The 14,368-nt window shown below is 42.0% G+C and overlaps 1 long non-coding RNA gene across 1 annotated transcript in view; it reads right to left on the minus strand.

Moving 5' to 3' along the window:
- LOC125088360 (uncharacterized) overlaps positions 1-14,143 on the minus strand; it is a 330,481-nt gene extending 316,338 nt beyond the window's left edge. The window contains exon 1 of the long non-coding RNA XR_007123696.1: positions 14,079-14,143. This is a non-coding gene — a long non-coding RNA (uncharacterized LOC125088360). The remainder of the gene's footprint in view (positions 1-14,078) is intronic.
- Between the last annotated feature and the right edge of the window lie 225 nt (positions 14,144-14,368).

Raw genomic sequence — 14,368 nt, forward strand, 5'->3', positions numbered from 1 at the left:
AAGTTTTCCTCAAGTATCTGGAGGAACACTGTTCATTTATATTTTTAAAATACACACTTTTAAAAAAGCTGTTGGAAGGTCTGTGGGGGGTTGATGTCCTCTGCATTTAGGAGGAGATCTGGTTGTTTCCCTGAAAATCCAGCTGACAGTATCTATAGAACTTTCCTCTTGGAATCTTCAACTCCTCAGGGAGGAATCCTCCAGTCTCCAGCCTAGAGTTGATCAACAATGTTTCCCAACCAGATGGCAGACAGGAGCAAAGATGTGTCATCATTCAGCAAACAGACTTCAATTAATCCTCATGTGCAGTGAGACTAGTGTCCTTAATCCCCAAGTGAGACCCTATTCAATAGCCTCTCCAGAACCTAAGATTCCGATAAGTTCAGCAAAGTAGTATAGGGTGAGGGAATCTGGAAGATCACTTATCTGTTCTCCAACTTCCAACCAGTTCTATTCCCAGTCCAACCCATTCCCACACTTGCAGAGATTGCCAGGGTCTCCAATAGCAGAACCTTTATGTTCTAGCACCCCAAATTGGCTCAATTCTTGACTTTGTCTTGCAGGCATGTAGTTCTACTTTTCTATTATCTGCTAAATCAGTTATCATCAGTCCGATTATTTTTCAGCTTCCAAAATTTTGTTGACACTTCTTATCTGCCATCACTTTCTCTTCTATGTTTGTTGTCTTTGTGGTTTTATATTTTATACTTAAACTGTCATTTCAGTGAGGCTATGAGAGCACAGACACAAACCTACATGTTCAAGCTGCCATGTTCCTGAATTATGTCTTTTTAGGAGATGCCTCCTGGTGAACCACTTCCATTCTATCACTGGAGTATTTGCTCTCTGAAATGCTAAGGAATTATCACAACTGATTTATCCAGTGCAATATCAGAAAAGGAAGCAACCAAACAATGTAAACCTTTCAATAAAGCACAAGACACATGATGATTAAAATGCACTCAGGAATCTGTATGGTGGGTGCAAGCCCAGATCAACCTCAGCGAGGAGCCTCATGTCTCTCATTGTGAATGGCTGAGGCAAATGGATGCCAACTATGTAAGTACTGATCAGCTACCAGGATGTTCCAAGGAGTCACATGTTCTGTGTCTCCTGGTTTCATCCTGATATCCTCATACAAGCATTACCAATTTGGGAGAGACCTGGCTTCATTAAGTATTCAAGCAGCATTTGTTTAGTCCTGGGAATGAAAGGGAATAAGTTTCATGTAGCTTCATCTTAATGAAAGTTTATTATGTTGTAAATCTGATGTAATTTCAGGGGCTTGCTGCCTTGCATGATGGATGCATTAACTGGCCTAGGAATCTTAAGAAGTGACTTCATAATGTACTCACTACAAATCCCAACATTGGATAGACCCACTCTATAAATCTTCTGCCTAAATACTCTGTTTTCTTAAAGTATATGTATGCATATGTGTGTGCACACACAGGTGTGCTGTGTCTAATTCTTGCATCAGCCAGAGGCCCAGTAGGAAACAATTTGCACATACTCAAATGGGCATACTGAGTAGAATTTAATGAAGAGACTATCAGCCAAGATGTGAGCTGGGTTTGGGGAAACCCACAAGGGTCAGTGAAGCAGCAGCACCCCTGGGCTAGCAAGAGCACAGGAACCATTACCACCCCTAGGCCTGAAGGTGCCAGGGAGGGCAGGGTTGCCAGTACCTGGCAAGAGTAGTAGTTGTTGGAAAGGGCTGCAACCAGGAGTTATGGTCTTCAATAGAGAAATGCAACCAAATCTGCCCCCAAAAGGGAGAAAGCCAGAGGGATAAATACTATGACCTTGCTTTCCTACTGCCTCCCATTCTACAGAGCCCTCTTATTGAACAAACCAAAGTAGAAGCTGTAGGACAAAGGAAGGAATTTGTTGCATTTATAAAGGTCACCATCCTGGGCACACAGACCATAAAATACTCAAGTGGGGTATGCTAAAGATTTTGGATCCTTGGGCCCTTCTGAAGAAAGAGGAATGATGGAGTCAGGATTAGAAGTAGGTGAACACCCATGTCATAAAGTGACTTTACAACAGGCTTCTATTGTTGTAATGTTTTACACCATTGTTTTTTGTTTGTTAAATGTTTGCTTTGCCCATTAGGCTCTAAGTTCCAGGAGATGAACGGCCATGCTCTTTTGTATCCCAGCCCAGTGCTTAGCATACAAAGACCTAGTAAGGACCGAAGTGAATTTCTAGAACCACAATGACAATGAAAGACTTCAGCTCCTCCATCCACAAAATGGGAATGCAGGGAATGGGGGATGATATGAAGCTACATGACTTAAGTGACTCCAAAGGCTATAATCCACATGCTCAAAATGCACTGAATTAAAAGAAGTCTAGAATGTCTGGAATTAAAAGAGCTGGAAGGCATTTCAAATATTATTATGACTCTTCCTGCTACTATTGTAGACATGTCCAAACGGGATCATATGTTCCGGGCATTTCTGGATCATAGCAGAGTAGCTGATCTGTTCCACAATAAATGCATCCCAGGCAGCAACTGTGCTGTCAAAACATAATCAGTCAACAGAATATGCTTCTCAGGCCTCAAAAATTTCTCTCTCTCTCTCTCTTTCTCCCTTTCAAAAATGGACACTCAAGCCCTAGGCAACATAACCACTGAGGTTTTATTATAAAATACATTTCAAAATAATGGTTGCAAGTCTTGGAAGCAGAGAAGAAGATGAAAAAGAAGAAGTAAACAAGGCCTTTTTCTTCTACTAAATGATAAATTAAAAGCAGCACTTTGCTGTTCTGCCTCATTTATTATTACATTGCGCTCTTGCTGCTAGAGTTAAGGTTGTGTCAGCGTTTCCATTATAAACCCCTATTTTCAAGGGTTTATAATTCAGCCATAAAAATTTGCTCCAGGCTTAAACTTGCCATGCAAAAGGTCTCATTGTAGGACCGAACTTAGGGACAAATTCAAAGGAGGGAGAAATGAGTTGGCTGGTCTGAGGTTAAAAATGGGAACCAAAAAATTATCCTAATTGGTGGCCTTTCTCTCAGATTCCGAATGTGTCCTGAATCTTAGGGAAACCTGAAACACCAAAAGGAGATGAGGGAGAGAGTATAATTTTTCATTCCTTTATGGGAAAAAAAAAAAAGGCATTATAGGCACAGAGGAGCACTAGACACAGATACATACTAAAAGCCAACCTATAGCGGATGCTTCTGCACTTACAATTTACACAGTGCTAATCATTTACCAAACTAGATCACATATCTGGGTGTCCACTGCATGGTTAGTTTTTATTTTACAACAACTCCTGTAAAATGTGAAAGAGGGACATGTGGGATGCACCAAAGAAAGCATAGCATTTCTGACCACGAACACTATTTTCTTCCACTTCTCTTTCTGCCTCCAAGTGGATAATGTGCAAACTATCTTTGTATTAGTGTCCCAACTCCAGAGAAGTTCTAGATGCCTTCTATGGCATCATTCTGCCTCTGTGTACATTTGAGTCCCAAATCTAAGCTTAATGCCTTTACTCTGGTGGTGGGAGTCCATCTTCATTATAAATTTATTTTCCTGGAAGGTTAAACTGTATCCAAAATGCCATGAGACAGACACCAGCTTACAAAGTGGGTTATGGAGTTTAGCGAGTCAATAATGTTCAGCCAAATCATGAAACGCATCTCCAAACCAGAAAAGCAATTTTGTTTTGGCACTGCCCACAAATAAGAATGAAAGAGGACCCGTGTTACTTACAGATCTAGAGAGGCGTTCAGAGGTAACACATTTCAATCCTTGGAGAGCCGAGCTTCCACTCCAATACTTGGGCCTAGAGAGCTCTGTGCATTTAACTCCTGGACTGGAAGCCAAATATACTGATCAGCAGGTCTCTAACTTGAGGGTACATCAGAATTCCTGCACCACAGAGTTTCTGACTCAGTAGGTACATTCAGGCCAAGATTTCAGGACAAGAATTTGCACTTCTACCAGTTCTTATGTGATATTGATGTTGTTGGTCCAGGACTACACATGCAACTCACTGGTTTAGTAATAAAAATAAAGAAATGTTATTGTATTCCAAATGCTGTATTCTAAAGTATTGTCTTCTTAGGGCTTTTAGGAGTGTCCTCAAATGAAATCTTTTGAACTCCTAGAACCCTTGTAATGGTATAATGAGCCACAGTTTACAGATGGAAGAATTAAGGGCATGAGTTTTGTCTGGTACCAGGAGATAAATCAATAGCAGAGCCAGGACGAAGAATCAAATTCCAGACCCCTAATTCGACAGTCCAGGTGTGTTCTGACCTATGCTGGCCGATTGGCCATTCTTCATAATATTAAGTAATAGCACGTATGGGCCATAGAGGATTTAAAATAGAATCATGATGCATTCAATATGCAGCATGAAAACAGACCATTTTTACAGCCTTGAATTATCAAGACCTACTTTATGCCTGTACCCACTTTTATTTCAGTAAGTGCAAAGTATAGCTTAAGAAAGACAATATGAATATGGGGGAATGGGTTCTTATGTCCAAGGACCGTGACTGCAAGGCTCCACTGATGTCATCACAAGAAAGCACAACAAGAAAAGCTCCCCCAAAAGAGCGAGGCATCAGTATCATCTTATCTCACTTCAGCCACCAGGAACAGAGCTGGCAATACTAAATCACAGAAATAATGTGAGGAAGGAAAGAAAAAGACAACTGCGGACAAAACAAGAAGGGAAAGTTTTATTAATTCTAAATACGCTTTCCCCATTGGGTTTACACTAGCATTTGCCCTAATAGGTTCCAGATGTTCTGCCGTCCTGTAAGTAGCTACCTAGGATAAAACAGTAGCTTGCCTCCTTTAGGAAGGTGAAATCGTGGACCTCAGGACTGATTTACAGTTTAGTTAAATCAGAGCCCACAGCATGAATGCACAGTGATCGGCAAGTAGTGGGTGAAGGTGAAATTGACTGTCAGAAAAGGCTGGCGGCTCAAGAGTTAATACCAATGTTTTCTTTGAATGCAGCCTTCTGTAGTAGCTAATGAAGGTAATGAAATATGACATGTAGTTTGGCCCTTGACCATGGAGTGCACCCCCCTCCCCTCTGTGCTGCGAACAAAGCCAAAACAGATGTAGCGACTTCTGTATGGTTTGGGGTTGACGTTTGTTACACAGAGCAGGTCACCATGTACATTTCCAGAACGTTCGCTTCTGACACACGCGGCATTATCTGAGAATGATGCTGCCTTTGTTTGTGAGGTGCGGGGAGAAGGGAGAGACTGAGAGAGCAGACAAGGGGACTTGAGCCTCTAAGAAAATCAAGCCAAATTCCCCTCCTTTTCTTTGCTCTGGTTCTCAGCCATCAAGCGCCTTGCCTCCTCCTGACCCTCTGGAAAATGGAAAAACAAAAAAAAGCATTCTGTCCTTTAGAGGAAATAAAGAGGCTGCTTTGCTTCAGCAAAGGAGCTTTCGACAAGGCTGGATTTTGTAGAAAAATCCCCCTGTACATTTACTGCTGATACTGAATGTGCTGGACCCGAGGACAGTCTGGATTCTTATTTCCAAAAGTCACCTGTGTTGGTCACAATCAATAACGAAAAGGAAGCATTTCCCTGGCAAACAACAGCAGAGTTTCAGGTTTTCTGACTAATGTCAGATCTGTGTATGGTATCTCCATGTGAATGGACAGGTCTCAAAAGAATATAGGCTTCTTGTTAGAAAAAGTGCTTGGCTTGGCTCTGCTGCCAATACTAATTGTAGCTGGGCTGTATGTAGCTCCTTCACTCTTGAAGGCCACTGGACTATCTGACTGTGGGATTTTTCTCCCCTAGGGATCTCAAGTGGTTTTCTTTAAAGAAAATCTCATCAAGTGTTGGCCTAACATAGTATCTATTCTTTTCAAAGCATCAGAACTAACCAGCAAAGTTAAGTTAAAAAATAAAAAGAAGAGGAAGAATAGAAGATAGGGAGGAGGAGGAGTCTTGACAATTGATAGCCTGTTTCAAATGTTATTTATCAGTCTCAGCAGAAACACTGACATGTGCCTTTTGAAAGGGGACACTGTACCTTTAACCTTGAATCTGAACGCATTCTTAATTTGGGATGCAAGCTGAGGTTCAAAAACGGATAGCCTTTGGGTGGTGGTTGGGGGGAGGGGTGTGGCTGGATTTATTTATGAGATGTGTGGAAAATTTTGACATCACATGCTAGAGCCATTATTCACATGTTACATGACATAAGATTGGCCCATTTAATGCAGCAACATCACTTACAAAATTTGATTTTGTCTTCTGACAGTAGGTTGGTCCTCTACTGCTCACCCTCCTCTACCCCCCACCCCTGAAATGTAATCTTTTTAGGTTAAAGGCCAGGAAAATGATTTAAGTAGGTTATGGCTTTCATCAGACCCTGGAACACTGGGTTTGGACCGAGTTCCCTCATTAATGACAAGCTGAAGAAGGGAGGGGATATAGGGCTTGTGGGGAAGGGGTGTCTTCTATAATAGGGGGCCCCAGCCAGCCACAGCTGCTTCCCAAAGGGTAAGACCCTGCTGGAACCTCAGAGCTGCTCATCAATTTTAGGAAACATCCACTTCTAAGTATATCAGTCTAACCTTTTGTCTGATTATGGAAAGACATCTGAAGCCTAATAAGAATCAGACCTGGAGGGTAAAAGATACCAATACCTTTAGGTTCTGCCAGCCTTTATTCAAAGCACTGTTGCTCCCATAATTGCATTTTATGCACATGGCACAATCCTGAGTGGTACAGGGACCCCACTTTGCAAATGGGAACAGAAGCTATGAAATGGTGGCCTGAGGTCAGGCACATACAAGTGGCCTGAGCGTAGGCCTTCTGACCCAAAAGCCTCTCTTCTTTCCTTTTTAGCTAATTATTCTATGCCGTTTTGGCATCTGGCAGAAGTCTGTAGGGGGCCAAGAACTATATTGGGTGCTTTTATCCCATTTAAGCAGAGTTTACGTATTGCGTAAAATTTTCTATCATATAGCCCACATCCAAACCCTGTATCTTTTGGGTTGGAATAACATCATGGTGTACAAAGTTCTGAGTTCAGTTCCTAGACAAATGAAAAGAGGCTGCCTTCATGCTTTTTGTTGCAAAAAAATCTACTACCTAAAACTCATGCTATAGTGAACACACCCAGGACTAGATGACTACATTTTAACAGGCAACAAATGAGTAAGTCCAACTCAGTGCGTGGAAAAGGTACTGGCTTAAGCAAACACACATGCTGAGCTGAAACCTCTAGGTGTCATGAGCTGCTCGCCAAGGGCCCGTGGGAGTGGGGAGAAGTTGCAGGCTCTGACACAGTGAGGAGTCTGGGAGGAAGAGCAGACACCCTGAGCATGTGGCTTTGATATACATGCTGAGAACTCTACCTAGAGTCCAGAGGCTATCACCCTGACTTTGCTTTGTCTGGAAATCTCATTGCTGGAGTAAAGCAGATTCGATCTCTTCATTTAGAGGAGCCACCTCCTAAGGTAGCCAAGCAAGCTGTTTAACAACTTATATTTTTACATTCGAGGCTAAGATCTGAGAGAGAGTCTCCAGCAGGCTGCAAATCAGAGCCAGACTTCGCTGGTTTCTGGGGAACATGGAAATGCATATTTGGTTGGCAGGAGGTAAAAGGAATAGAAAATCCTTCCACGTTGTTAAAATCCCAATCAAATATATCAAAAAGAAATGAAAGCACTCAGTTAAAAAGCTATCTGCACCCCCAAGTTCACAGCAGCACTATTTACAATAGCCAAGACATGGAAACAACCTAAAGCTCCATCAACTGATAAATTTAAAAAAAAAAAAAAAGCGAACCCCCCCCCCAACACACACACTCCATGGAATATTATTCTGCCATAAAAAAAAGAAAAATCCTGCCATTTGCAGTAACACAGACCAACCCTGAGGGCACTATATACTAAGTGAATTCAGAGGAAGACAAATACTGTATGATCTCATTTATATGTGGATCCAAAAGAAGAAGAGAATTCACAGAAAAAGAGATCAGATTTGTGTATAGCAGGAGTGAGAGTGTAGGGGGAGAACTGCAGAAAGGCAGCCAGTTACAAACTTCCAGTTTTAAGATAAGTAAGTACTAGGGATATAATGTACGACATGATGCCTGAGGCTAACGCTGCTCTGTAATATATGGAAAAGTTGTTAAGAGAGTGGATCCAGAGTTTTCATCATAAGAGAAAAAAAGATATTTTGTATGCTTTTTCCTTTTATTTTATCTACATGAGATGATGGATGCTCACAGCAGTCATCATTTCACAATATATCCAAGTCAAACCATTATACTGTATGCCTTAAATGTATATGGTGATGCCTATCAATTATATCCCAATAAACTGGAAAAATGTTTTAAAATCTCCCTTTAGGGCGCCTGGGTGGCTCAGTGGGTTAAGCCTTGGCCTTCAGCTCAGGTCATGATCTCAGGGTCCTGGGATCGAGGCTCACGTCGGGCTCTCTGCTCAGCAGGGAGCCTGCTTCCTCCTCTCTCTCTGCCTGCCTCTCTCCCTACTTCTGATCTCTCTCTCTCTGTCAAATAAATAAATAAATAAAATCTTTAAAAAAAAATAAAATAAAATCTCCCTTTAAAAGAGAAATATACCCAAATTTAATAGTTGTTTAAAAATAAAAAAATACAAAAGTAAAACCCCTATCATGCTACCAAGAGACACAATGTGTGACATGTACTTTAGGATCTTAAAGAGCAGACATAACTGACACTTCAGTGGATCTTCCAGAACGATCCGTTCCCTACTTTGACAGTGATAGTAACCCCTTAACTAACCCTCAACAGTAGAAGGGATCTTACTCATTGACGACAAATGTTAAAAAGTGTGAGTTAAGAGGTTCTTCTGAGTCTGACTGCAATGCAATCCTGCCTGGAGACAGGGGGAGACGCTGGGTGATCCCTCTTGCCTCCAATCAGCTTTTCCCTAGTGCTGCTGCTACAAGTTAGACCCTATAAAACTGTCTGTATTTTAGTGCTTTGATCTACATAATCAGCAAATTCATGGGGTTCAACCTGATACATTTCTGAGCTTGGTTAAATAGACCAGTTTAACATTCAACACTTAAATGAATCACAGCAAATGGAGAAAAAAACAGCTTGGAGCATTATATCCAGCGGAAAGACGTGTTATATAATGTTGTGAGCATATTATCTAACAAGTATCTAATTTTCTTTTGCTTCTGAATGCAGAGCATAGTGACATATTTTTCTTTAGTGCCCATGCTCAGGGTAAAAAAAAAAAGAGAGAGAGAGAGAAAGGGAGAGATTAACAAAAATACTACAAAATACTACCAAAACCATTAAACATTTTGCACAGCTATAGTCAATTTAGGGATGAATATGAAGTTTAAAAGATAAGAAGAGAGACTTGGAAGTATCAAGGCAATTCAACTCTAGATGCCCCCACCCCCTGAAAATATAAAAAAATAATGTTGCTGCTAGCAAAGATATTAACCAATTTCCTCATATTCTCACTGTTCCTTCTTACAGCCCATCATCCAAGGAAAACAGGCCAAGCAGTGGAAAATTACAGGTTTTCCAGTAAGACAGACCAACCACAGCTCTGGAGTTTTCATTTCTGAGTGAGCACACATGTCACCCGAGAAGAGAAATGCCAGCAGGATCTAGAAGTCACCCAATGCCACTGAAAAGAGGTAAGGGCCTGACAAAGCTATAAGCGTCCAAGGGTCTCAGAAGGCTGTAGTCACCTCTACATATCCTAGTAATTGGAGTGCATGGCAGGGCATCAGCAGGCCAAGGTCAGCCAGAGGTCATGGCCCCTCTGCTGATGGGTTCCATAATGGTCCAGATAATGCATACTTGGGAGAGAGAGTGGGGACAACTACATAAAGACATGGTGAAGAGGACCAAAAACTGCTTCACAGCTGTTTCATGACATCCTGTGGGTAAAATCACTTTAACCCCTGCCTTGCTGGGGCCAAAACATGTCCTTGAGCCACATGATAAAGCATTTCCAGGTTGAAGAAATGTTACATAGGAAAATAAACAAACAAACAAAAAATTAAACAATGTCCATGCAGGCTGGTTGTAGCAGCCAATGAACACAGAGAGAAATAGTCCACAAATTTTAAAGAAGCAGGTTACACATGTGACATGGCCTCATAACCTGGTCCTGTGACAAAAGGCTGGGGATCTAGGGTGGTTGAATGCTTAGGGCTGTCAAAAACCAAAAAGTCAGTTCCTGAGAGCTTAAGGTCCAGGGAGTCCAGCAGCAAATATAAGTCAGAGATGGCTGAAATTTTCAAGTTTGATTCATTGTGTGACAACAAAACACCGAAGTCAACCAGTGTGGCAGTATGGACTGGAATAGAATTAGACCTATACTGACATGGTGGGGAAAGAGCTCTAAAAATGTCAGGGAGCCTGCACACTCTTCCTGGCTCTCTGTGACCCTCAGTTTCTTCATCTGAAAATCAGGATCATAGGAATTACTCTAGGGATAAAATACACTAATATATATAGGCAAAGCATGCGGGCAACATGAAAACTTTCAATATCTATAAGGTATTAATATCACAGCTACCACTGTTCCAATGTACATCCAAGACTGAGTTCCTATGCTTGTTGTTGTTTGTTTTTTTTTTTTTAAAGATTTTATTTATTTATTTGACAGAGAGAGAGATCACAAGTAGACAGAGAGGCAGGCAGAGAGAGAGAGAGAGAGGGAAGCAGGCTCCCTGCCGAGCAGAGAGCCCGATGCGGGACTCGATCCCAGGATCCCAAGATCATGACCCGAGCCGAAGGCAGCGGCTTAACCCACTGAGCCACCCAGGCGCCCCCCTATGCTTGTTGTTTAACTATTTATTTATGCAGTAGTTTGGAAAACATGGCCTCAGCTGGCATCAGAATTCCTTTTAGGGAACAGCCTTTTTGAGGAAAATATCCTTGATAAGGCACTTGCAGAGAAGGTGAGACCCTGAGGGCTTTTGTCAGAAGGAAATAAAGAAAGCAGCTAAACTGAAATGCATTCAGAACAGATACGAATTTGGGACAGAGGGACAAGTGAGGAAAGAAAGGCAAGAGTATAGGGAGTCTTGGAAAATGGCAGCAAAGTTGAAAAAGGACCCAAGGGGTGATGTGTAAACACCCTGTCCTACCAAAACATCAGTAGCCTTCTATATATCGCACATATACATACTCCTTGCCTGAGTGGTTGGTCTGAAGGAAAAGGAAGACAGCCACATTCCTTGGCTGTATCATACATCCTAGACAAAAGAGGGGCCCTGAGACAATTTCCCAGATGAACTCATTCCACAGAAGCGGGAGCTTGCAGGCCAAAGGCAACCACAAGGATGCATAAGCCCTTTGGAAATCTACAAAGCATTGAAAAGGGCCATGTATTTACATGGGACGAATCTGGAGCGGGGTAGGAGCTTAGCCAACTTTTCTAGGAATTTTAGGACACTAAAACCCTACCTGATGTCTGAATTACAAATGGTCTGCTAATATTAAGTAATCCGAAACATACTCCCAGCATACAGCAATTTCTCTGTCTACCGTTCCCCAAGGGAACCTGATCTAAGCACCAAGATTCTTCAAAGTTTCCACTGAATCTGATGTGTCTATTTAAACTCTGTGGGAGAATGCAGAAGCAAGCCCATGTCTAGACACCCGGTGAATGCTGTGCTACTCCAGAGGCACCAACCAGGAGAAGTGGGAATAATACACTTCTTATAGGAAACTTGGATCTATATCCCCCCCATACTTAGGCAACCTTGAGAAACCCACCTCCTTTCTGACCCTCAGTCTCCTCACCTGAAAACGGCAATGACTAATAGCCACTTCAAATGATACAATGATTAAATGAGAAAAAGCAACAAAAATGTTTTTGAAAATGGTAAGATACTGTTTAGGTGCAAATGGGGGAAAAAAAAAAAAAAGCCCAGAGCTGAATTCTCAAGTAGGCCCATATTGTGGTAGCAAATGACATTTACTTTGGCTATAAAGCATCTAGTGATAGAACTGGAACTGGAGGAGATTTCTTTGACCTTCCTCCCCTTTAGAGCAGCATTCTCATCCACAAAGGTGGATAAGGGAGCAGAGATGCTCCTTTGGCTTAGGAACCTGGTATAGACTCCTTATGGACCTGTTGCTTCCATGGCTCCCCTTGAGACAGCTAACACTCTACACAGAGCTTCCTGGGGGAACAAAATAGCCTCTCCCTTACTCCCAGGAGGAAAAAGAACACAGGAAAGTGACTTGATATGACTACAGGTCTGCCTTGAAACCTCCCCCAGCAGATCAGGAAATAGAAAAGGATAAACTCCAAAGTCAATCTTCGATCTCCAGGTTTTGAAACTGTTTCTAGTTAAGGTGTAAAGGATGTAGGAAAGGATAAGAATTTTATTCTCCTTATTAAAAGAATCAAAACACCCCAATATTGATTTTTGCTCTTCATTACCAAACATGCGCGGTAATAATAACAGCAACAACTGAACGCAGAAATAATCAGTGATAGGATTCTTATAGCCTCATAAGTCACAGGAATGTATTTATTAGGGACTGTGATCATGGTGTGAGAGTGCTCGACGGTAGCTTATAAATTATTGTTGTAATTTACGGTGCACCTTTTTTCTTCTTTTTTCTCTTTCCGCCTGTTCTGAAGCCCATCCAAAAATCCTCATCATGCCATTTACAATCAGAATAATGTATCAGAATAATGGCCGGCCCGCCAGCCCTGGTGCTCTCTCAGCAGGCTTCACGGGGCCCACGGCTACAACCACATCAGCCTCCCAGCTGCCCACCTCCAGCAGCCCCTGGGCCCCAAATCAGGGTCCAAAATCAGACAGTATCTTCAGGGCTCAAGTCCATACTATATCTACAGCCAAAGGAGAAAAAGTGTCCATCCTCCTCCTGGGAACACAAGCCACAGGGAAGGGACAATCTGCTTCCTGAAGATGATTTCTGACGCACTGACTCTATAAAAGGCCATGAGCTGGTGCGTGTCATTCTTCAGTCCCTTGCCAGTCCTGGCAGTTATAAACCCAGGGCTTCTCCCTTCAGAGTGCAATAACTACCACATCCTAATAATGAACAAAACCAACATCAGTGACACTGCCTGGAAATGAATGTTACCACTTAGATTCTAATAAAAGAGAAGTTGGAACAAGCTGTACCAGGTGCCTTCTATTTGTACTTATATTCAATTATATAGCATATGTTTTTAACGGAACGGTTAAGAACGGATTTGTGTATTTTCAGTGTATCGCATCTTCTATCCTAACTGGTAAAATGAAATCTCAGTCACTTGCTCAGGTCCCCACCTCCGGTACCTTAACAATGCAAATCAGTTCAATACTGAATGAACTGCCACACATATTTATTAAGCCCCTAGCATCGGAAATGACCAATACACATTTTCTGAATAAAGCAACAAGACAACATAATCCTCCTTGGCTGGGAGGCAGGTTAAAGGGATATATATGAGAGTGGCAATAAATCCTATCCCCCAATAGATACTGGTCCCCCAAAAGAGCTGGTCTTCAATCTTTACCCTTCACTGAAAAAAAATGACTCCTGCAAATACGTGCATCAACCAGGAGGTGCACGAGGCAGTAGAGAGAGGACTGAGACCAGAAAGTCAGGACATATGGATTCAAGTTTTGACAGTGCTGCTAATTACTACATTAAGATGGGGCACATCACTTTATTTGCCTGTGTTTCCATCTCGCCAGCTGTAAAATGGAGAGATCCAGATGGTCTTGTGGCTCTGAACTATGGCTCTGAATTACCTTCAATAATTCTGGACTTGGTCTGTATCCCACTGATAGGATAATACACATACTGAGATGTGTCCATTTGAACCTATTTCTATTTACCTGTTATTGTTGTGTCTGTGGCTATCCTAAACCCACAAAGACTACTAGGGTATAGTAACGCATGAAGAGACTCGTGTGAATCCATTTCACTTCTCTCTGCCTCAGTTTCCCAGCCCAAACTTTCCTGTGGCTCTAATGTTCTAGCTTTCTCTAACAGCTCAGTCATAAGAACAGGGAAAACGTTCATTACAATCTATAAATTCCTAACTATCCTCATCCTTTAACAAACTTACCTAATAGCCTGCCCCGGTCAGCAGTCGTCCTTGTTTATGAATTTGAAGGACAGTCCTTTAGTCCTGTCAAGAGAAACAAATGACTCCATTACGTAGGGACATGCCAAGGTCCTCAACACCCCGGACCACAGAAACCATACCCCAATAAGATTCTAGGTGCAAAATACATGGCAAAATTGCATCAAATTGATTCTGTAGAAAATCCACCTACCAGGGTGAAGTACCAAAGTGTCAGAGGTCTTGGGCAATTCCAATAATCCCTTCAGGGAAGAGGGTGAAAAAGAGCAACA

Source organism: Lutra lutra, chromosome 17, assembly GCF_902655055.1.
Source record: "Lutra lutra chromosome 17, mLutLut1.2, whole genome shotgun sequence".
NCBI lineage: Eukaryota > Metazoa > Chordata > Mammalia > Carnivora > Mustelidae > Lutra > Lutra lutra.